This window comes from Dromaius novaehollandiae, chromosome 4 (assembly GCF_036370855.1).
Source record: "Dromaius novaehollandiae isolate bDroNov1 chromosome 4, bDroNov1.hap1, whole genome shotgun sequence".
Lineage (NCBI taxonomy): Eukaryota > Metazoa > Chordata > Aves > Casuariiformes > Dromaiidae > Dromaius > Dromaius novaehollandiae.
This window is the reverse complement of record NC_088101.1, coordinates 42157716-42169500: the sequence shown is the minus strand read 5'-3', so window position 1 is coordinate 42169500 and position 11785 is coordinate 42157716. Positions and strand designations below refer to the sequence as shown.

At 33.8% G+C, this 11785-nt stretch overlaps 1 protein-coding gene across 4 annotated transcripts in view; it reads right to left on the bottom strand.

Moving 5' to 3' along the window:
• Nucleotides 1–794: 794 nt before the first annotated feature.
• Nucleotides 795–11785, bottom strand: part of GRIA2 (glutamate ionotropic receptor AMPA type subunit 2) — a 101924-nt gene continuing 90933 nt past the window's right edge. For all 4 annotated transcript variants that reach the window (XM_026120209.2, XM_026120207.2, XM_026120206.2 and 1 more), the window contains one exon: nucleotides 795–11785. This exon is cut by the window's right edge and continues 262 nt beyond it. The gene's annotated coding sequence lies outside the window, so the exon portion shown is untranslated.

Here is an 11785-nt window from a genome sequence, read left to right as displayed (position 1 = left end):
CATGAGGGAAATCTTAATTGACAAAGGCATGTGGAAGAAGAATCTGATAAGTGGCTTATAAGAGATCTTCACTGTTCAATTTGGATATGAGGCAAACTGAACTTTGAAAAGATAGGAAGATAATTCATAGTAAAAACCATGCAGATGCTTTGACCAGCCTGATCTGCTTTTATGTGCCATGTCTGAGGCCTGAAGAGAGTTGTTATGCCAGCATAAGAAAAAGGGAGTATTATCTTTTCTATTCTTTTGATGGAAGCTGCAGAGAAAAGGAGATAGGCTGATAAAGGAAAGATTCCAAGTTCAAATATCTTATTATTCTCAGTTGTAAATTCAAATATTTGTATTTGGTGCCAAGTAATGGCCCAGCCATTACCATGGAGGTACATTTTCATGAAATCTGAGAATGTTCTATCGGCACTTTGGTTAAGGCCTTTTATGCAGCTCTAAAAATTGTAAACCCAAGGTAAAAAGTTAATGCAATAATACATCATTTTTACCCATTTAGAGATAATGGTAGATGAACTTTTGAGGTGAATGTGGTACAAATTACAATGCAGTAGAAGACTTGGTTTTAGGAGTTCATGAAATTCCTTTTTGCTTCACGTCAGCTGAACTCATTTTTCCCTAGGCAATTTTTTTTTAAATAGATGGGTAAGTAGCTCCCATCAAGAGGTAGGGCAATACGCTGTTCATAATTTCCTACCAAGGATTCTTCTAAAGAACATCAAAATTAAACCAGGTCTAAAGTCTGAATCAACTTTAAGAAACAACAGAAAGATTAACTCCATGCATAGTGAATTTTGCTGCATAATTTATTTAATAAAGTCTCCAAATAAACATGGAAAGTACAGGCCTGACTACAATTTAATGTTTCTGAAAAAAGACACTTTACATGGCTGATTGAACATGAGCACACAGACAAATGGAACTGGAAAGGTCTTCTTAACATGGAAAGGTTTCATTTTATGGTTTCCCTTCTTGTCATTTACAACATCACTCACACGTAAAACAACACAAAGGGCAATCCTTATTGCAGAGGATATAGAAGCTTCCAGCTCAGTCATGCCAAGAAACTAATTTAAGAGCTCATTTTCATACACCTAAGTACCATTTTTAGAGCTTGATTTATTGTTCCAAAATTGATTTGAGAACTCAGCTGCTAACAAAATGTACTACCTCCCTAAGTGAAGAGCAGAAAAGTGGAGAAACACATAAAAACACTTGTTTGGCAAAAGAGAGAATGATTCAGGAAGTTGCAGGCACTTGCAAAATAAGCATTTTATGTTTGCAGCTGCATTTCTCCCTGAAACTTAAAGGACAAGCATCCAAAAAGAAATGAAGGAAATATCCCAAGAAGAAGCAATACTATTCTAAATAAAATCAATAGCATAAGATGCTCACAAGAAAGACCTTTTTTTCCCTCAGCTGTCAGCATTAGAGCAAAAATTGTTTTAGTTGGAATACATAGTATCATCAGGTGGAAACTGCAATGTGTATTTCTACATCTTATTCCATGCTCCACTTTTTTATTAAGAAAATTCAGAATCAAAGATTCAAGTCTTAATATTAAACACAAAACCAAATAGAGTATATGTTCACATCAACACAACCAGCCTGCAATGTCTCACAATATTTTATTTCTCCTACACCTTCTTTATTTATAATCTTTTATTCTCAGTGTTCTAACTTTGATGCTAAAGACTTCACTTTAGAGTGTTATAAGTATTAAATTCTCTGTAAAACACTGCATATGCCTCTAGGTATTACACAATGGCATTGTTAATCATTAGTTAATGGCTACCTAGGGAATGTTATCTGGTTACAAAACAGGTTCCAACATAAAGACATAAAGACAAAGTCTGGATGATTTAAATCATAACAGCCATAAAGATCTGAGAGGAATTAAGACAAGAAATGGCCAAGCATCTATACATACAAATGACAGTATCTGCAGAGAGTTTCAGAAATACACCTGTAGCGTTCCATGCATCATCTTTTTGTTCCTAAGAGGAAGAAAAACGGTGTGCAAGATGTTTCAGACACAAAGACAAAAACAGACAAAAATTCACATTAAAATCAAGTAACAATACTATCCTGTTTCTAAGTCAGGTTTCAGACTCTGAAAGAGGGGGAAGAATAGTAACTTGTAATGGCGATGGAATGGCACATTAGAAGGACACTGAACATGAATTCATATTCATTTTGTACCAATTAAAAAAAAAAAAAAAACAGCCCTAAGATTGCAAGGTTTGAAGAAGTTACTGAAAGGAAAAAAATACCATGCTAGCCTGTTTCTTAAACAAATTTTCTTTGTGCCTTTCATCACATGTTCAATACCAACATTTACATATTTATACAGAATTCAGTAAATTAGAGCTTGATCCTGCAAAAATATCTGTGTACAAAGACCTTTGAACTTTAGAATAGGATTAACTACTCAGGAAAAGACAACTGCCGGACAAAAAATTCACCATTTAGTATCTCCTTCCACTGAAGGATGCTCAGAGGCAACTCAGTTTTTTGAAAGGTATTTTTTTCCAAACAGAGATCCTTTCCACGAATACTCTACACTATTCTTTTAAAAAATAATGTATTTACATTTTTGCCATTGATCTCCGTGTCCGTAGCTGTAGCACAAATAAAAAGGTACAAAAAAAAATGAACAGTCATATCCACATAGAAGTGAAATCAGACAGAAATATCTAAAAATATCTATTACACTGAGCTATTCTATCATCTATCTACACCAATAAGGGAACATTCTCCAAGGGATCCATCCGGCTTCACGGATGTCAGCCAATGCGATCAGAGCATGCAATAGCAGAGCATGATTACAGAGAGATAGCTGGGTATTTTGTTTTACTAAAAGCCGTAGCAAAACCAAAACAAGTAAAAAACTGAAAAATTTTTGCAGAGCAAGCAAAACAAACAAAATCTCACCTAAATCCTCCGGCAACAGTTCCTCATATCTTTCTTATCTGCTATAACATAAAGTATCATATATTTTCAATAGAAAATATAGTGTCTTAAAAAAATACTAGCTTGCCTGATAATCCACATTTCCCCTCAGTAAACACTTTTTACAGAATCTTTTAAACAGTTTTAGCTAAAAGCTTTTTAAAAAACCCTGGAGAATATTATCAGCACAGAAAGTAAAGGAGCATAATTACCCTAGACAGTTGTTGAAACATTGACTTTAAAATACAAAGCAAGCCAACTGAAAGGAAACGTGAGTTTATCCTGTTTTAACATTGATTTGATGTACACAGCCAGAATGGGACCTAGACTTACCTAAGCGAGAAGCCTGGCCCATTACAATCTCACAAAATAGCCAAAAAAAGCTAATACATGGAAGTTGGACAGGTCTACATGTTTAATGCCAAGGGCTATATACAGTGTCCTCACTCATTATGACACATTTCAATAGTTCAGCTCTTTCACAAAATCTCCTGACACACTGTCAGCTAACTTAAATGAGAACTTAAGTTCTATTCTATTTACTAATCAATGTCGTATTTTCAAATCACGGCTTTATAACCCAATCCATAGTCCCAATTAAGTTTGCTTAGTGCTTTCTTTCGTTCACTCTTCTGTTCCTACTGCCTCTAGCAATACACAGTTTTAGTACAGATATTAAAAAGAAAAAAAAAGAAAAAAAGAAAAGTGTAGATCAGATGCTGTTCTCAAATTGTGTTTTGCACTAATGTAACTTCAATTGCTTGTACTACTCCTAATTTAGGCTTGTGTACATTATCAAAGGATATGCTTTTAAAAATTCATAAATAGCATTATGGCATTATTTGTATATATATTATTATACAGATGCTATACTGATACTGCAGAAAAATTACCCAGCAAGCCAGGAACCTCTGATTTACATAGCATAGGGTGACATACATAAAGAAAGACTGTCCACAAAGCAGTATAATAGGAGCTAGCATCTTCCCAAACAAATAATACTTATATTCTCATGATCTTGTCTATGGGGGAGCTTACAAGTTTTCTTTAATGAAAACATATGATGTTTATAATTCATATTCTTAAAAGAGCGACACTTTTGCCCTTTGAGAAAAATCTCCCTAAAATTGTTCACCCAGCCAAGATGGCTGTGCTTAATCTTCTGGAGTGAGGGAAAACGTTGAGTTTCCTCTATGCTGAGAAAAGATAACATTATTTTATATTAATGCAATTTTTCAAAGTTACATTCTAAATTTGCAGTACACACATGGGTGGAGTTCACTGAAGAAAAAAGCTTTTCAAACAGCATTGATAAGGGAAGAAGGGGACAGATCTTTCCTTCGGCATCATATTAAGAAAGAAGAAAGAGCTTTCGCATCTTGAGCTTGCTAACAATTCAAACTTTGCTAGCGTTAGTGCAAGGGCAGCGATCCCAGGGCAGCTATCTTCATGACTGCATACAAACAACTGGGAGGTTCAGACCTGTTTCTGCTCCAGTTAGAAAGAAGGGCAGAGCTTCCCTGGACTTCAGCGAGGCAGGATCCAGTCGAAGTGCCCGACCTTGCTCTCCTCAGAGCAATCTTTGACCCTGCTGTTGTCTGAGAAAGATTCTTTAAGAGATGCGAGCCACTGGATATATTCAACAGCTGAATGACTGTGTACGACTCAGGCAACATCTCAAAACAGCAGGCTGTGCATGCAATGTTATTTTTTTCCTTGATGTGCTAAAATCTCTCCTAAGTGATAAAAGATCAAAAAGTAAATCACAAGTATAAAACTACTAAGATCTCCTATAAAAAGCAGCTTATATGACAGACAGAGCAGAACTGATGAACATCTCCCAGATCTAACTGTGGATCTATAATATTACAGAAAAATACATTCATATTAATATCACACAATTAGGTCTTCTAGAATAAAAAAGAGCATAGAATGAAAGGAAAACAAGTAGATTTATGCTAAAATATTCCTGTGGAAAACAAGTACTTTAGCTATAAATAGCCATCAGGATGAAGAAAAAATGTTGAGTAAAATCCTGTTCTCACTGAAGACATTGCTTTTGAAAAAATATGACATGATTTATTTTTATATTTTGAAGGTGTAGATTTAAACAACATGGTAATGCCACAGATACAGCCTATACATAGCAATTGTCTGCAAACTGGCTGCCAAGCCTATACTGTGGAAGTGATTGCCTACAGCTTATAACTACTTGTTTATCTATGCCACTAAAAATAATATAAAATGTGGACAGAATTCTTCCACAGCACCGTAACAGTATATATTATTGCACAACGTGATGTAGTATCAAGCCCTGCGGATGCCCAGAATTTTGTCCTGGAGGCATTAACTTCCTTCCAAGATTTTGGTTCAGAAAATCAAACAATAGCTTACAAAGTTTTCTTTATATTTTTTCATGTAGTGCTAGAGGTAACTAAACCTGAGCATCTCAGATCAATTGTATTGATTTTTAGATAGGTAAGACACTTTAATTTGAAAAATTAGACATATACATGTATATACATGAACCCCATCATCCCTCCTAAAGAAGCGAGAGGCAATGGTGCACGCTACAGCTTTCATTTTTAGAAGTAACTTGATCTGTTTGTGCAGGTTAAAGGTAGAGTGGAACAGCCTCATTTTTCTCACAGAAATTCTGTAGAACTTAATCCTGTAAATGAGAACAAAGACCATCGCAGGGTCTCAATCATGAAGTTATAGAATTCATTGGTGATTGACTCCTATGAGACTATCATACTATTTTATGGAAAAATAAAATTCCATATTTGTTCAAACTAATGGTGATAAGGCACATGCTTATGAGTCTCCCTCTCACTACTAGTGCTACTATGAATTATTGCTGTAGTTATCTTTTTTGAGTATGAAATCCTGGCCTTATCAAAGTCAGCACTAGTTTAACTACTGCATTACCATACATGCATGTGCACATATATGTATACATACATATATACTGGAAAATCCACCATCTTCATTTTCATATACCAGTGACTCTGCTTATTAATTGGAACATAGTAGGTGAAACTGAATGATAAATTCTAACTAAAAGTAACCCCTATCAGCTGACAAGTCACTTAGCTCCAAATTTATGGAAATATTCTTCCAATAGTTTTGTGAAATTAGTAAAAACAAATATAAAAACAATCACCCAAGTAAAAACCACGAAGGTAGTTTACATTATTGTATTTTTAGTCACTGTGACACCGTAAAAAGTATATAAATCTTTCAAAACTGGAAAAAGTAGTTCCATGAAGCAATTTACAGTATCAGGTAACCCAAAACATATCTGTGAATTAAAGTGAAACTCTTAAGGAAACCAATTGCAGAAAAATATTATCTTATTTGTAAGCATACTATTAAGTGATAGCTCTGTAAGTAAAAGATACATAACTTGACTTCTTTACTTGCATTTTCTTCTTAACTCAGAGAACACAGTGCTGAAGGACAGGCCATAACAATACAACTTGAAAACCGGATAAAAAGTTGTCAGTAAAAGCCTCCAAATAGCTTTTAACAAAATACTCTTTGTGCTTCAGTAAAACACGCATCAGAAAGACTCTGGGAAGTCCCCTTTTAAGAAACGACCACATGTATGAGACTCTGGAAACAGATTTCATTTTCCAATTTTAAGAGTCGTTTACTAAAAAATTAAAAGATAGAATTATCATTTCAAAATTACATTGACAGTGGGTTTTAAAATGGAAAAAAATAATCGTGAGTTTATTTTCTACCCTTAGGAAACAGGGATAGACCTTCTTTGATGTCTCTTCTGGATGTTGCTTTGCCTTTTAGGATTAAGGGGGACAGAAGAATGATATGAAACTGCCACACCAATTCCTATCTCAGCTTTGCCCACGTACTTCCTTTCTGCGAATGAAAACAAGCAAAGGAGGCAGCCAGGTCCTGAGTAGTTCATAGCATATGGGACCTTTGGAACCCAATTCTTTGCAGCAATTCCCCCAATTCCAGATATGAACCAAGAGAAAACAATTTTAAGGGGTTGGTCTATATGCTAATGTTTACCAGCCTTTTTCTTTTGGGATTAAGTGGGATAATGCTTTTCTTTTAGGTATAAAGGAAGCATTTTCTCAAAACTGAGGTAAAGTAAGCACTGAGATGTCTACTGAGGTAGCCTAATATTCATTAGCAATTAGAGATGTAGAAGGGAGAATGGTGCAGTGGATGATGCCACTTGAATTAAGGGTCAGGCTTAGATGACCTAAGATACCTTTTCCACATTTATCATCTCTGCTTCTTTTATTTAACACAGAGGCCAGATGCAATGAGCCATAACAAACATTTTGAATGACTGCTGAAGCAATTAAAAAATTATAATTAGCATTATATACAGTAATTATATTTTTATCTGCCCACCCAGCTAGAAAGTATGTATTAGAACTAACTGCATGTGGTGGAGCAAGAGGAAAAGAAAGAAAGCACATCATGTAATATGCCCTAACTTTAAGATTAGGGAGTGTGGTAAGGCCTCATGACCCATAAACCCATAAACATCAAAGCCAAAGGTAAGTCAGATTTGTAATTCTCAGAACTCTTCTATTGTATCTTACAGTGTTCTATTCTTTTTGGTTCCTGTTTACAGAAATCCTCTTTTAAAGAAGGTTTCTTTTTTTCAAATATCAAGATTCAGTAAATTATATGTTAAAGAACTAAATGAATCTAACTTGCTCTGAAATTGTAATCATCAATGTAACAGTCAATACATTAAGGAAAGTTCTAAAAATAAGACTTATTACAAATATTACAGTCATTTCAAGGTATAAGGAGTTGATACCTTCTAAATGCAAGTAGGAATCAATTAAGAATCTTTTGTTATGAAACTGTTACCACGTGAAGTTCCCATAGGCTCTTAGATACTAGACACAGGCATGTTTATCTGTCTACTTTTTGGGGAAGAGAGAGAAGAGAGGAAGGGATAGCATTAAGGGCAGAAAAAGGAACAGCTTTATGATATTTTTACAATGGAGCTATTTGAAGCAGCTCCATAGTTTAGACTATTAGGAGTAGTAAAAACAGAAATGAACTATTGTCCATATTTCAGGAAAAGCAACAGGAGGCACAGATTAAATGAAATTCATCACATAGGTGCCATTGTTGCATACAATTCCCTCATTCTACACATTACACATATATGTAGTGCTGTATATTAACTGCAAAAACTAATGCCAGGGAAAATCCTCAAAGTTAAGCCCACAGTTAAGTTATTTGCTAAATTTTATTCAGACTGCTTGATATAATATGAAATCCTAAAATAATCTGGACCTGCTAGGTCTCTCTCAGTAAATTTTTGTGATGTCGTGCCAGGATAAATGAAACTACTTAATAAACACTAAACTTTGGTACAGTAAAACAGATCTGAGTAGCCTGATATCTGAGTAGCAGATATCACCCGGTACGCAGCTGCTCCTGATGCTATTTTGCTGGTGACAACAAGAGAGTTACACTATATTCAGATACCCAGTTGCACAAAAGGATAGCTGAAATCATGTATTTGTACTTTAAAAATACAATTATGCAGGCACTGTAATTGGTGTAAAGATGTTGCCCACATCTATCAGCCAAAGAGGAGAAAGTTCCCAAGACACACACTCTATTAAAATGTTACACATTTAAAATAAAGATTTGAACTTTTCATATTGTAAATCTCTTCAAACTCAATTTGTTTGCTATTATAGCAAACACTTTGTTATAGATCTAGATTTATAATAGCAATACTACTAATATATACCTAAAACACTTGCCATTTCTCAGGTCCTTTTCTTGGTTTGAACACATTAAAAATCTGTTGAAATTAAAAATTACTGTTCCAAGGAATATCTGATAGCTTTTCAGTAGAGTTATTGAATAGATACTTAACTTTAGAAGCACACCATCCCACAACACTGCCATTATAAGCATGATCATGAGGGTTACATTCCAGAAATACAATTATATTATTGGCAAGAAAGTTACATTACTTTGTTTAGTGATAACGCGAACTACAATAAATCTATACTTGACTGACAATATAATTTTGTGGAAAATTCATATTCTCCTTGCAAAACTCAGGAAATTTCATGTCTGGGGGGACAAACAGTTTTTCTATTTCTAAAACCTTATGAAAATACATTTATAATGAATAAGAAAACGGATTTCAATAATACTAAACAGACATTAAGGGTCTTTTGCCTTTTTTAAGAAGATTTTTTATGTATGATTGAAGTTTATACAACACTCCAGAAAAGCCATCATGTGTTAGATTTAAAAATAAAATCAGAAGCATTTTCTGTCATATAGGTATACATGGAAAAATGGGAATGTTAATGTCTTAGAAAGTGTATGTCCAGCTTTGTACCATTACTCATTTAACAAAGCAGAAAATAAGATACCGTACTGTAAACAAAAAGCTACAGTAAAGAACATTTTGAAATTTACACAAGATTAGTTCATAAACATTTTGGTTGCTCCATAACAGTTTTCATATAAAATGAATAAAAAACCCTTGGACAGCTTTCATCACTCTTGACTACTTTTTCACTTAAATGCACACAGACATACTTTATATAGCAATATACTGATGTACTGTAACATGGATATTAAACTATGGTTACTGCTTTTTAACTGAGATGTGTATTATCCAATCAATATTATCTGTAATTGAAATACTCATACATTATGTATTCCCATCATGTTGTTAAGTATAAAAACATGAAAATATAACTTTACATTATTTCAGTTATATACATCAGTTCAGGCTTGACAAAGATTTTTTACGCTACAATTTTTAGAGGAATAAGCCCAGAGGTACAATAAATAGCTTTCCACTGTATACAGTAATGCAATTCTACTTTTTCAAAAAGTTTAGATTACCATATGAATATTATTTTAGTTTGGTCATTCTAGCATTGAACATCAAAAATCAGAATGCATTCCCCAACATTCCTGATGGGGAGTAATGCACAGAACACCTATGGATTACTTCAACAGACGCATCAAAAAATGATTTGGTTCAATTATGGGGAAGTTACTGGTAAGTTTGTCTGGTATTGCAAACACTGTATGTATCTCTTAGACTGACAGCGGTGAGAGCATATGCTGTGCTCACATGCTTGCAGAAACAAGCTCAGAGCTTGTACCATGAGAAGGGATTTAAACTTTTTGATAAACGCTCCGTCTCCTGTGGTGTTCAGTAAATATTTTACTTAAGCCTAAGAGATGGATTCCAACTAAAACTGCAAGTCTTATTTCAAATTTTATTTAAGTCCAGAATGAAATAAGAGAATTAATGATATCGCATGAAGCATAGCATATCTTTTTTGCATACACAATGCACAAAAATGGAAGCTTTTCAACCAAATGTATGGTATTTTATCTACAGGGAAAGCTAGAGAAATAATGTCTTGGTTTGTTTTGCATTAGCATTTAAATTAATGTTTTTGCACCCCTCCTAGGATTCCTTTTTGCTTTGTAAGTAGAGCTATGGTCTTTAAATACATATAATTAAAAATGTATGATAACTTCAGATTGCAAAGAATATTCATAATGATTAAGTTTCATGTAAGCTCTTATATTTCATCAGTACAGACTTATAGCTAATTTCAGTTATTATTGTTTTTAATTTAAAAAGACATTGTCAAGGTATTTTTTCATAACAAAGAACCTTACTAGATACTGCTTCAAACTGGTTTTAACAGTTTGAAAACTGCTTCCTTTAAGGAACAATTTTGAGATCTGTGTTTGTTTTATATTTTTAAAAATTATTTTACACTTTTTTAGTGCTTGCCATTTATCAATTATTACTGATAGTCTTCTCTCTCTGTACATATCTTATGAACACAATTGTACAAAGGTAGAGATAGATATGAACCAAATCTTTGGATCATAAGTCCCTGCACTTCAGAGTTAAGAAGAACTGCACTCCAAATCAGCACCTATCTGACTCCCATGAGTTGGTACAAAGTACCACTCTAACCTAGAATATCCTTGATCTTTAGAGTTCAAAATGTGTATTTTAACATTACAGCTTCGGCTCATCTATAGAAAAAAAAGTTGAGCAGATTCAAATGCGCTGGGGATGGCGACACTGCCAAAAACTAATACACTGATCCAACCTTGACAGTGTCCTTTTAGATTTAAGACTCTTTAGAACCCATCTGCAGCTAGTAAAATTAATGGAACCACTTGCAAATAAAACCATAGAAAAAAGTTTATTTCAAATGTCAAGCATTGCCAAGTAATTTGATATTAACACCAAATGTTAAAGAATAGGATATACAGCAAAGTTTTAATAACAATATTAAATTACAAGTTTTGAACCTTTTAATTATTATTTATTTTTTCTCTTCTCAGCATTACATATTTGGCTTTGAAAAATATGGAATTGATGTCTTAAGCCTTATTTTGATATTCCACTTCCCCGCAGTCTAAATTCCTTTTTTTTCTTTTTTTTCTTGTTTGTCATATTCAACCATTATGGAAGCAAATTTATTTAAAAGCCAGTTTTTGTTTGTGAAAATACCTAAAAATATTTTTTTTCATTTTAAATGTTTTTTTTTTCTTATAAAACGTCACATCTTGATGCAATTGATGTCAAGTGTGCTTAAGTCAGTACGAACCAAGGGACTAACAACAGTGGCTGCAGAAACTGGTGTGTTGCCTGTACAACGACTTCAGTTAGATTACAGTACTTCCATGTTAGCTGTGCATGTCAGTCAAGCTTCATCTTGAACTTGTGTAGAAAATGGTGTTGTGTTTTGAACTAAGCATTCATTACAATCCAAGATGAACTCCACAAATATAAGAATTCTTGGCT